This window comes from Trachemys scripta, chromosome 1 (assembly GCF_013100865.1).
Source record: "Trachemys scripta elegans isolate TJP31775 chromosome 1, CAS_Tse_1.0, whole genome shotgun sequence".
Taxonomy (NCBI): Eukaryota; Metazoa; Chordata; order Testudines; family Emydidae; genus Trachemys; species Trachemys scripta.
The window spans coordinates 219,708,190-219,721,107 of NC_048298.1; the positions used below are offsets into that span (position 1 = coordinate 219,708,190).

The following is a 12,918-nucleotide window of genomic DNA, read 5'->3' on the forward strand; positions in this document are numbered from 1 at the left end:
GCCTCTCAGAGTTGGTAAGACAACTCCCACCTGTTTATGCTCTCTGTATGTGTGTATATATATCTCCTCATTATATGTTCCATTCTATATGCATCCGAAGAAGTGGGCTGTAGTCCACGAAAGCTTATGCTCTAATAAATTTGTTAGTCTCTAAGGTGCCACAAGTACTCCTGTTCTTCTTTTTACAGAAAAAAAAGATGTCTATTAAGACAGATTGTTCCCTCCCCATTAAGAGCTCTGGAGATCAGGACTTTGAACCGGATCAGAAGCTAGTACAGAGCAATGCATGATATGCATTCTCTGGTTCATCCTCACTGGAGAGATAGGATCCATTGTGCATATCAGGTTTTAGGTGTCTCAAACTAGACACACAAAATTAATGGATGCTTGTTACCTTAATGTGCCTGAGCTCCCCATCAGTAGAATGGGAGTAGTAATATTCCCTCATTCCACAGGAGTGTTAGGAAAATTAATTAATTTGTTTGTGAAGCACTCAGACATTATAATGATGTGAGCCACAGAAAAGTCCACGAAGAAATTAACAATTCTGTATTCAGAAGAGGTTGTGACTATTGTGCAGTAAATAAGACCACATGCTCAACAACGAGGAGAAAACAAAATATTGAATAGCTGCTCATTCAGTGAGCATAGTCCATCCTGAGCACTGGATTAGGTGGGTCCTGTGGACAAAATATATTTGATAACATAAGTAAACACTGTGTCATAATGTATACACACAAGATAGCTGAAATAAGGTTGCACAGGCAACCTCACTTTTGGCATTTCCTAACTTTTGAGTGCTTGACTTAATGTTCTTTTAATGTCCTTTTTGTGTTTAATTATTTATAGGTTGTACTAGATCTCCAGGAGTCCTGGACAAGCCATTACAGGCAGTATCTTGCACTATAAGGAATATGGATGAAATGCCTTAATAAGTCTGTCCATCTCTAGTTTCTGTGATTCTTTGTTTCAAATTTGGGCTTCTTTCTCATACAAAGTGATGTAAATTATATCATCAATATCCCTCACTATTCAACTACATTCTTTATGTAATGATTATGTGAGCTATAAATACCTAAATAGATATTGCTTGATGTCCAGATGTTGAAAAAGGATCATAAAACCATGTTCATAGTCAATGCTGAGCGGTTTCATCTTCACAAGAGGCACATTCACCAAAGCTGGCATAGTGAGATATAAATCACATCTTCCTGTGCCAGCCTGGCTCCTTGCACTGGATAGGGGACTCATCCTTAATGCTTTCCTGCAAAGTTTCTGCTGAGACAGAACAGATTTAATGACAGTTTCAAACAATCCCTGCTAAAGAATCTGTTAAGGTGAGGCACTGGATCGTCACATGCCCAGCTGCTCTGGTTATATATTCTTCACACTCTTTGGGTAGTACTATCCCCCTCCAAACTCTCTGTTTACAACTTTCCCCCAAATAGAACTTGCACCACTAGCAGCCTCCGTCAAGATATATGCAGAAGCCAGCAAAGATCCTGTGGTAAATTTAGGCCAAGATTGTCTTTGTTATCTTGATTGCCATTCGTAATTAGTTTTCCCGTTCACTTTAAGCAAGCATCAATATCCTACTATTTCAACTCAATGATTGATTAAAAGTAAGGAGGAAAACTTACTTCTCTGTGAAGACGTGTGGGTGGTAGAAAGTTGTTGATTGCAAAATTTTGCATCCTTATTGTTTGGAGAGGAATTTGTGGAGTTGTTGGGTTTCTTTTATCCCTAGGTGGCCTAATACAAGCATTTGCTTTTTTTTCTTGTTACGGAAACTTCAGATCTTCTCAAGAGTAATGTTAATTTTCTAGCTGATTGCAGCATTTCCGTTCACAAGTCTACAAAATACATTCTCTCGGTGTTTCTTTTATGAGGCCCAATTTTCAGGGCTTCATAACTTTGGGTGAAATATAATTTTGGAAGTGATACAAATTTTGTTTGCAAAATAAAATGCACTAGTCACAAAAACTTTTTGTGCTGGCATAGATTAACCCCTTCTCTACTGGTTGCTGATGAAGCCTCTACAGCATCTGACAGCAAATTTCTTCCATGGTGTAATTTCAAATGCAAGCATCTGGTGCATTATAAAGGAGTTTTACATTATATAGTACTCTACTTGAATGTTAATCAACATCATTAAACTTGACTGATTAAAAAAATACTATAGAAGTGGCTACCTATGTGCTTTATAATCTTCTAAATAATGTTTTCAGCAGAGTTTTATTTTGTACAAAGATGTTACTTATAAAAACCTGCATTTAAGTGGGAATTAGATGACTCAGGAGGTTTATCACACTGGAAATGGGATGTGGAGTCTTTCATTACAAAGTCACCTCTTAAATCCAGCCCCAGTCAGTAGTGACTAAAAGTCATTACTGTTTGATGACATATGAAATGACTTTGGGTCTTAGCCCAGATCTGTTTGGAAGGTATCCACCCTTCAAAAGACACCAAGCTAAATGTCTGTGCCGTATCCTTGTTGACAATTTCACCAGCAATGCCAAAGACTAAATAGGCCTAGAGTCTTAACTACCTTCTCAGCCCTAGAAATAGTCCTCCAATGTTAAAGTTAAAAGCAGACTGGCAGAATAGTGTGGGGAAGCGCTTTACTATCGAAAGCATATCTGTTCTTGTGGACTGATAAAAAAATTCCATATCCTATAGATGCTAATCAACCACCTTTCATGACAATTGAATTAATTTTCTAAAACAGAGATGACCAACTGTGGCCTGGGGGGCATATCTGGCCCATCAGATCAGTTCATTTTGCCCATTACAGCCCAGATCAGGGCAGGCAATCCAGTGGCACCAGGGCCAGGAAGGGACAAGGTGTTGCAGGGGGAGAGCCCCCCCTGCATGCTGATGTGTGCATCACGTGATGCTGTGGTGCTAGCCAATGGGCCAAAGCAAGAAGCTGGGCTCAGCCCCATGGGACAGAAGCCATCACTGCTGGGTGAGTGTATGGAAGACTCACTGTTCAACCCCCCTCCACCCGAGGCAGGAATGACCCACCCTGCATCACATCCTCTGGGGACAGGACCCAATGTCAATGTCATACCGCCTGGCCCACCAAAGAATTTTAGTGGTTTCTGTGGCAATCTGTGTTAGGATTGTGACATACCTCAACAGAAAGTCAAGAAATGCAAAGTTAACTGTATCTTATATCACATATGTCATCCTCTTAAAGTTTGTCAGGCTCACTTTTAAGTTTCCTGAATCTGCTTTGTTTGTGCTTCAGTCTTGATTAGCTGCCTGAATTTAATAATCCAGGCCCTGACTGTGTGCTGCCTTTCACTTTGTGCTACCATTCTGATTCAATAGCACTTTACATCCACTTTGCGGAGGTGTAAATGACTGCGGAAGATGCAAAACAATGAAAAATTAGCCCCCTATCGTACAGCCCTATGCTGAAGTCTTGTACAGGGAAACAATTGAGAGCAACAAATTAAGAGTGCCTCATTCATTTTTTCTAGGGCATAAGTGAGTGTTGTTTTTGCTTCTCATATTATTATTCTCTATCTTTATTTCTTTTTAATATAATCCAGAGTTCACTAGTTTACTGCTGATTTATGATTCCTTCACATATTGGAATTAATAGAGTGGGATTCTAAATAAATGCTGATTGCATACAAATCCTGCATAGTAAAATATGGCTGTGAGAGCCACACTAATAGCAGCTCACATATTATGATTAACTGAAGGGCCAGTTTTAATAGGTTTAGCTGAATGTCATACCATTTCCCAGAAGAATAAAAAAAAGTTAATACTAGAAATAGGATAGCAAATTTAAAATATATATACATATTTCCTAGGAATGCAGTTTCAGTGCTGAGTAATTTAAAAATAAAAAATGATGCTTTCCTTTGATGACTTTCTCATTAGAAATAGTCTCTCAAGTTTAAAAATCTGAGCATTTATAACTTCGGCACAAGATTTCTAGAATGCAAAAAGGGTTTCTATTAATAAAAGACAGATGCACCATATATGCTGCTCTACATATGGAAGACACTAACAGATGAATTAGAGCATATTTCAGCATCTCAAGAAGCGCCTCTCTTCTGCCCTCCAGAATATTTGTGATCATTTAGACTCCATGATAGTTTTCATAAGAGTAGGAGTGTTGCTGATTGTCCTAGTATTGGTGACCTGGACAAATTCCAGTTTCATTAATTGTATTCTGCCTATCCAAATTTCTCATACAATCCTAATTTCAAAAGTTTTCTCTTCTTCTCCAAAGATGTAATTCTTTGCTGTGCAGTATAAAACAGTTGGGTCTGATCCAAAGCCACGGGGGTCAATGGATATGATTCCTATTAACTTTAATGGGTTTTGGATCAGGCCCTTAGGATCATAGAAATGTAGAAGGGACTTCAACAGGTCATCCAGTCATGCTTCCTGCACTGAGGCAGAACCAAGTATACCTAGACCATCCCTGACAGGTTTGTTGAACCTGTTCTTATAAACCTCCAATGGCAGGGATTCCACACCTCCCTTGGAATGCTATTGAAGTGCTTAAATATCCTTATAGTTAGGGGAAAACTTTCTAATATCTAATCTAAATCTCCCTTGCTAAAGATTAAGCCCAATCCTTCAGGAGAGTTAGGGTATGTCTACACTGCAATTAGACACCTGTGGCTGGCCTGTGCCCGGTGATTTGGGCTCAGACGGCAGTGCTATTTAATTGCAGTGTAGACTCCTGGGGTCAGGCTAGGGACTGGGCTCTAGGACCCTGCGATGTGGGGAAATCCCAGAGCTCAGATTGCAGCCTGAGCCCAGAAGTCTATACTGCAATGAAACAGCCGCACAGCCCCAGTCCGAGTCAGCTGGCATGGGACAGACATGGGTTTCTAATTGTAGTGTAGACATACCCAGAGAGAGCAATTGATCATGGTCTTTTTTATAACACACCTTAGCATATTTGAAGATTATCAGGTCGGTCCCCCCCAGTCTTCTTTTCTCAAGACTAAACATGCCTAGTTTGTTTAACCTTTCCTTGTAGGTCAGGATTTCTAAATCTATTGCCATTTTTGTTGCTCTCCTCTGCACGCTCTCCAATTTGTCCATGTAGTGGTCCCTCAGTCTCAGGCTCGGAGGGAGGCCAATCTGTCTCGCTGCGTCAGGCAACAAACAACAATTAGCAGTCTATAGCTCTGGCTTCTGGGTGGGGCAGAGCAGTAAGCAGTCTCTAGACCAAGCCTCCTGGCTAGGGCAGATGGTGATCACAGTCTGAGATTCAGACCCTCTGGAAGAGGCAGAGCAATGAGCAGTCTTTAGGCTGAGCCTCTTGGCAGCCAGCAAACAGTCTGGGGCTCTGGCTCTCTGGGTGGGGCCCAGCAAGGAGCAGGCTTTAGCCTAGGCCTCCTGAATAAGGCAGCTAGCAAACAAAGTCGGGGGCCTCACAGCCTTCTGGCCGGGGCAAGTCAAAAACACGGACCAGGATATCCAGCCAAGGGGAAGCAGGCCGCCAAATCAGGGGTGGGGTTGATGGCAGGCGGGTAGGAGGACCCAGGCCCATCCTACTCCACTGGGTCCCTGCCCAGGGTACTAACAATGGTGAATGGTTCTGCCACTGGGTCAGTAGGGATCTCACCAAAACATGCTGACTTGCTCTCTGGCAGCCCAACTGGACTAAAGTCTGGTTTCCCTTGGCTACTTCCTACCACAGTCTCGGTGCAGGGCTTTGTGGTCCCAGGGTCCTCTGTCTCAGGAGGGAGGGATAGCTCAGTGGTTTGAGCATTGGCCTGCTAAACCCAGGGCTGTCAGTTCAATCCTTGAGGGGGCCATTTAGAGATCTGGGGCAAAAATCTGTCTGGGGATTGGTCCTGCTCTGAGTAGGAGGTTGGACTACATGACCTCTTGAGGTCCCTTCCAACCCTGACAGTCTATGAGTCTCTTCAGGGTACGTGGCTGATGGCAGTCCTGATAACTGCTCTCCACGGCTGGGGAGCAGGGCGCTACACAGTGCAGTTTCAGGTCCAGAGTTCTGCTGGGGAATCTGCCTCCTTCCCTGGCTCCTGCCCAACTGAGCTGCAGGGCCCAACCCTGAGACTTCCTACCACGCCTCTCTGCTTCCTGTGCAGGGAGCAGGGCTGGTTTGACTCTGCCTACCTACGCGAGTGTAGTGAACCCTCGCTCTCAGGCGCAAAGGGAGGCCACTCTGCCTCACTACAGTCCACATCTTTCCTAAAGTGGGGTGCCCAGAACTGGACACAGTAGTCCAGCTGAGGCCTCACCAATGCCTAGTAGAGCAGAACAATTACCTCCCATGTCTTACATGACACTCTTGTTAATACAGAATGGTATTGGTCTTTTTCACAACTGCATCACATTACTAACTCCATATTCAATCTATGATCCGTTATAATCCCCATATCATTTTCAGCAGCACTACAAGCTAGCCAGTTATTCCCCATCTTGTAGTTGTACATTTGATTTGTCCTTCCTATGTGAAGCACTTTTCTTTACTGAATTTCATCTTGTTGATTTCAGACCAATTTTCTAATTTGTTAAGGCCGTTTTGAATGTTAATGCTGGCATCCAAAGAGTTAGCAATCCCTCCGACCTTGGTGTCATCCACAGATTATATAAGCGTACTCCCCATTCCAAGTCATGAATGAAAATATTGATTAATACCATCCCCAGAACAAACTCTTGCATGACCCCCCCAGCTATGTGCTCCCAGTTTGACAGAAAACCATTGATAATTACTCTTTGATTATGGTCTCTCAATCAGTTTTTCACCCACCTAGTAGTAACTTCATCTACACCACATTTTCCTAATTTGCATATGAGTGTTTCAAGTGGGACTGTGTCAAAAGCCTTATTAAAATCATATTATATCACATCTACTGTTTTCTCCCTATCCACTAGGCCAGTAACCCTGTCAAAGAAGAAAAATAGGTTGGTTTGGCATGATTTATTTTTGACAAATCCATGTTGGCTATTACTTATAAACCTATTATTCTCTCGGTGCTTACAAACTGTTGCATTTCATTCTATAGCTGGATACACACTTTTGTATATTTGTTTTTAAGTTTGTCAAGCACTTTCAGATGAAAAGCATTATTTAAATATGCAGTTATCATCTCACTCTTTGTGGCTGCAGTAATTGAAAGCCCTTGGGAGGATCACATGCCTATTTTAACACTTTTTATTTAAGCAGGCCCATCAGTATAGTATATAACAGATAAATTTGGTAACGAGGTCGACAGTTTATTGCATAGACCTTCAACTGCTCTCCCCTTCTGTGCTTCTTCGTGGACTCCATAATCTCCATTGTTGCAGAGGAGCACAACTACTTTGGAAGGTCATGATGATTCCTTTGGCTGAGGATGAGGCCACTAATGGAACTGTGTCTTGAGCCACAGATATTTTGAAAGATCAGGCTTCAAACAGGCAATAAAACCAGACTGTGAGCCAGTGGAGAGATAAAGGCATTGGAGTGACATGCTCACAGCAGCTCATCCTGTTAAGGAGGTAACCTGAGAAATTTTGCATTGAGCATTGCTTCCACTTTCAGACCCATACACTTTGGAGTAGATCCTCAGCTGGTCTGAAGACAACTGAAGTTAATGGTGCTATGCTGAGGATCAGACCCAGTGTGTAATCCAGTCTGGAAGTGATAAGAATATAAACCACTGTGATCAGATCCTCACCAGCAAAGAAGGGGGAGAAGTTTCCTAACAAGCTGGAAGTGGAAGAATGTATTTCTAGACACTGATGGTCATCTAGGCTAAATGGTAAATCCAACAGGCCACAAGACTTTGTACCACAATTTTTTTAAACAGGGAGGATTATTAACCATTGGAACAAACTAACAAGGGAAGTGGTGGATTATCCGTCTCTTGAGGTTTGCAAATCAAGAGTGGATATCTTTTGAGAAGGCAAGTTTTAGTGAAACAAATTCTATGGCCTGTGTTATGCAGAGGTCAAAGTGAATTGTCCCCTATAAATATATGAGACAAGAGACTATATTCTTGAATGTTGTGAAGCTTTAAAAAAGTAAAATGCACCCTTATTCATGAAAATCACACCCATATTTTTATATCACTTCATCTCAATTTTGCCCTAACAAGTCACATATCTAAATAGAATCATAGAACAACAGGGTTGGAAGGGACCTCAGGAGATCATCTAGTCCAACCCCCTGCTCAAAGCAGGACAAATACCCAGACAGTTTTTTTTTTAACCCCAGTTCCCTAAATGGCCCCCTCAAGGATTGAACTCACAGCCCTGGATTTAGCAGGCCAATGCTCAAACTGGTCAAAGGGCTTATTTATGAAATCATTGTCTTGGGTTTAATAGCCAACAGATGCTATTGTTGACTTTACTATTTGCTCAGCTATGAGTCAAACTTACAGGATAATAATAATAATGTCAGACTATTCTTCAGTCTCAAATGCCTCACTTTCTTAGTAAAAATAAGCAAAATGGAATCATACTTTTGTAAACTACTTTTTCCAAGGACAGGGGTAACATTTGCAGCATGCTTTTTAACTGCTTCATTTAAACTCCTTTTCTGGACTTTATACAGCAGGAAAGGTCAGTGTTAGGACTCATGCTCTATAAAGCCTATATAGTAAGTATGATTCTGAAGTCCAAAGTTTCTCCATATTACGTTCATGGCATTTGAGCTCTGAATTTTGGTAACACACCTGGTGATATTGGGTAGTCAGACCATAAAATATTTGCTATGATTTTCAAATGGGTATGAATGGGGCCAGGATTTCACCCCAGTCATTCTGAGTGCCTTAAGTTTTGGTGGTTCAGTGAGGAACATCTTAAAAGTGCTTGGGTAGAAGCTCAGCACTTTCAGACTCATTTTCAGATGTCTCAAGCTCGGCACCCAAAATAATTAAACACTTTTGAAAATCTTGTTCCTTGATTCTCCTACATGCCCCTTTATCAAATTTTGCCCATACTTCTGACATACCACCATTTACTTAGCATACAACAAGAAAATACCAACATCGCTCAGTAGGGCAAGACTGTCCAAGACAGTAAAATCATGTCCACGGCTTGTCACCATCATAGGGTAATATAAGTATCTTGCTTGTATCTATCTGTAGTCAGCCAAAGGCTTTTCCAAATTTGAATCCTATCACATCCAGAAATCTTCATTTCTAAATGTGATCTGACTGTAGGTGAGACTCACCTATTTTCTCTTCTACACTAACTATCCACACTGTTAAGGAGATTCCCAAACAGAAACTTCATGTCCAAAATGGTTTGTTTCCTCCCCCCTTTCTTAATGAGCATCATAAGTACACCTTGTTGACAACATCTGCTTAGGAATATGGTGAGGGACGGGAGATTCTGTTTTTCATGTTATTGGAAAGTTCATGGAATTCTCTTTATAATAATAAAGACACCCGATGTAATGGCCACACCTTACTGGTGTTTGGCTTGTGACAGAGTATCGATAGCATTTTCTAGCTCTTCCTCAAGTGTGAACTATGTAGCACTGATTGTTCTACAGGTGAATAAAAGGCTCTCTGTTAGGCAACCCCCCCACCACACACACACACTGTAAGGAGAACAGAAGAGAGAGCTCTGAAGAGGTGTGTCTTCACACAGCTGTAACATAAGGCTATAGGGGGCTCCAGAACTCTTTGTAGTGATTATATTTGTGTGGTTTAATTTTTATCATAAATAATTTCAGCACATATTCATTCAGACTTCCACATTAAATCCACTACTATGTTATTTAAAAAAAGTAACAGCAAGAAAAAGGGATTATAGTCTCTTCATCTCCCTTCATTTTTACAGTGGGAGGTTATTTCACCTGCTTCAACTATTAACTATCATTAATATAAATAATAAGGTACTTATCTTACACTGAAACAAATTTAAAATGTTAACTAGTCAGAAAATAACCCTGCAAGGCGTGTCATATGAAGCAGCATTAAAACTGTGAACTCTTTAAGCACTGAATGCTGTTATATACACATGAAACATGCATGAGCAGTCGAAATACAGGATCCTAAAGCTTATCCTGTGAGCTTGTACTTAGTATTTGGGACATGGATTGTAATCATAATCCTCAAGTATCAATTTAACATGCCTCAAACATAATTTTTTTTAAAGTATTTCATCCACCTGCTTTTGTGTCAACTTCCCTGCTAAAATTAAGAAGGAAAACTCTCTCTATTTATTTTAAGAGTTGGTTAGGTGATTAAGTCTCAAAAAATGGAGAGTTTTCCTTAATTGAAGATTCTCACTCTGGATAGACACAACTAAGAAGCCTTCTCCTTACTTTAAGTACTTTATGAAAGCGAAATCCTTCTTTTTGACCTGATTACTGGGCTCAAAAAAATCAGGGAACAATTTTCATTCACCTTCATGCTTCTGCTTTTGACACAAGTTCTTAATCTCTGGAATCTGACAGTCACAACTGCAGTACAGCTGTTCGCACTTTCTCATTACCCACCAACAAAGATTTTCTGTGACATTTCCCCACATTGAACAGCTCATGGATGACCGTGTTGAAGACTAAAAGCAAAATGTTTCTCAAGTACTCAACTGAGGGTGGTGTGTCCAGTTTCAAGTTAAGTGCTCTAATGTGGTTTTCTATACTTTCTATTTGCCCGGCTATAATTAGGTTACTTTTTAATTTAAAGATTTTGGGCTATATTCACAAAGACAGTTAGGCACATGATGGTGAGGGAGACAACTTTTAGGCCAGTGGCTAGGATACTCAAGCCCTGAGGAGAGAAAGGGATATGAACTGGAACATGCCACCTCTCAGATGAATACCCTAGCCACTGGGCTATAAGATATTCTGATGGGGGAAGAAGGGTTGCTCCCTCAATTTTTCCAGTTGAAGCTGTTCCACTGTGGACAAATACTGAAGGAGTCATTGGACGAGAGAGAGAGCAGCAAGCATGAGAATGACTCTGTAGCATGGTAGATAGAGAACTCACCTGGGAGAAAGGAAACCAGGATCCAATTCCCCTGCTTCAGTTTTTCTTAAATGATTTATCCACAGTGGAACAGCTTCAACAGAAGAGACTGAGGGAGTCCCACTTAGGAATATCTCATAGCCCTACAATTCAGGCCCTCACTGGAGATGTCGTACACCCCAGTTCAGATTCCTTCTCCCCTCCAGCAAAGTTGAGACTTGAACCATGAGTCTTTCACAACCCACATTAGTACTCTAACCACTGGATTAAAAGTTATGAGGGAGGTCCACCTCCGCCCTGGCTGTTTTGTGTAAGCATGTCATTTACAGGGGCCTGATCGAGTAGGTGAGTTCGGAGCATGCTTACCAGATGGGGTCTTGCTGGCAAGTTAAGTGGAGGAACACCTATCTTTCCCCGATTCATGCATCACACTGGGACTTAGGCATCCAGATAACTGGCATGGGATTGCAGTGTGCATGAACAGAAGAAACATAGGCACTTAGGGAAATTTTACAGCAAAAAATTGGGTGTCGACTGAGTTTAGAAGTCTACAGTGTTTGGTAGCACCTAAGCGGGGGCTTTGTGAATCCTAGTGGGGCCTGATTCTGCGATGTAGGTACTTAAAGTGGCAGTTAGGTGCCTAAGTCCTTTTGTGAATCAACCCTTCATGTCAAGTTGACATTTCTATGGTCCCCCCTGCCCAATTTGTATTTTTCTTGTGTAGCTAGTTACTTATGTTTGGTCGACAGAGGATCACACTTCCCTTAAAGGGAAATTTGCACTTTTTCAGGCCAGCTGTTCCAGGTAATATTGTTTGTATTTCCTAGTACAGATGCTGAAGAGGTACCTGAGTAGAAATCAAAGTCGGTGTGCTGGCCACTGATGTGAGCAATACATTAAATGTCTAGTTTGTCAGACCTATTCTTACCCACAGGCATTTAAGCTTTGATTTTTAAAGGAGCCTAGGGGAGTTAGGTGCCTATTTCCATGGGAGTTGGGTACTTAACTACCTCAGGCTCCTTTGAAAATCCCAGCACCAGTTCTTTTCTTTATAGTTGTAATTATGGAAGAGAATGTATCCGTAAGAACTTAAAATTTTCCTTTTTCATTTGGAGCAAATACGCAACCTGAGAACAAATCACTCTCACCAAACAGCCAGACTGTGGGACCAGATCCTCAGCTGGGATAAACTGGCAGAGCTCCACTAATTGAGGATCTGGCCCTGGGTGTGTAGCTCTGCTGCTACACATCCTTTTATGACATATTGTAAAGAAAAGAAAAGAAAAAAAAGAAAAGTGAAATATAGTCTGAGGAAGAACAGAGGTTGCTTACTATCTCATGACTGGAACTATCTCTGTTTAATATGGAGTACATCTGATTCAAAACATCTAGGAGAATAAAACCAGATCCTGGCTATCTGGTATATGCCAAATTATTTTAACTATATCTTTTTGATGTTGCAACTTGCTGCTTGGTATGTTTAAAGTATTTCCTGAGAGTCCAGTGGTACCTGAATATAAGTAGTGACACTCAATCTACAAACAACTCTACAATACTAGTGCTTCAGGAACAGCTAGTCTGTTGCTTTTGTCTCCAACTAGTTGCTTGTATTCAGTGGCCACAACTGTAAACTGTCTCAACAGGTGAACAAAGTTAAGCTGAGGTAATGATTGGAAGTAACGAGTAGTGAATTAGATTTGCCTAATCCTTACCACTGTGTATGACGATCCCAAACTGGAAGCAGAGGTAGAGGAAAAGACATGATGTCCCAGACATGCTAATGGTTTGGAGGGCATGACAACATGAATGTTCACCAAACATATGGCAGTCTCATGCTAAGATTGTAGTAAACAACCAACTTAGTCATAGTGATTACCAAAGCACCAGGAGGAGTGGTGAAAATTGAGGGCATAAGAAAGATTCAGTGCAAGTCTCCCTCACTTGAATAAACTTCATATAGCGAACAGTTTTTGAGGTCTAGTTGCATATAAGAAGGATACTT

The 12,918-nt window shown here is 41.2% G+C and overlaps 1 protein-coding gene across 5 annotated transcripts in view; it reads right to left on the reverse strand.

Annotated features, from left to right (window-relative positions):
* Positions 1-12,918, reverse strand: part of STS (steroid sulfatase) — a 169,739-nt gene that overhangs the window by 88,522 nt on the left and 68,299 nt on the right. The window lies entirely within an intron of this gene.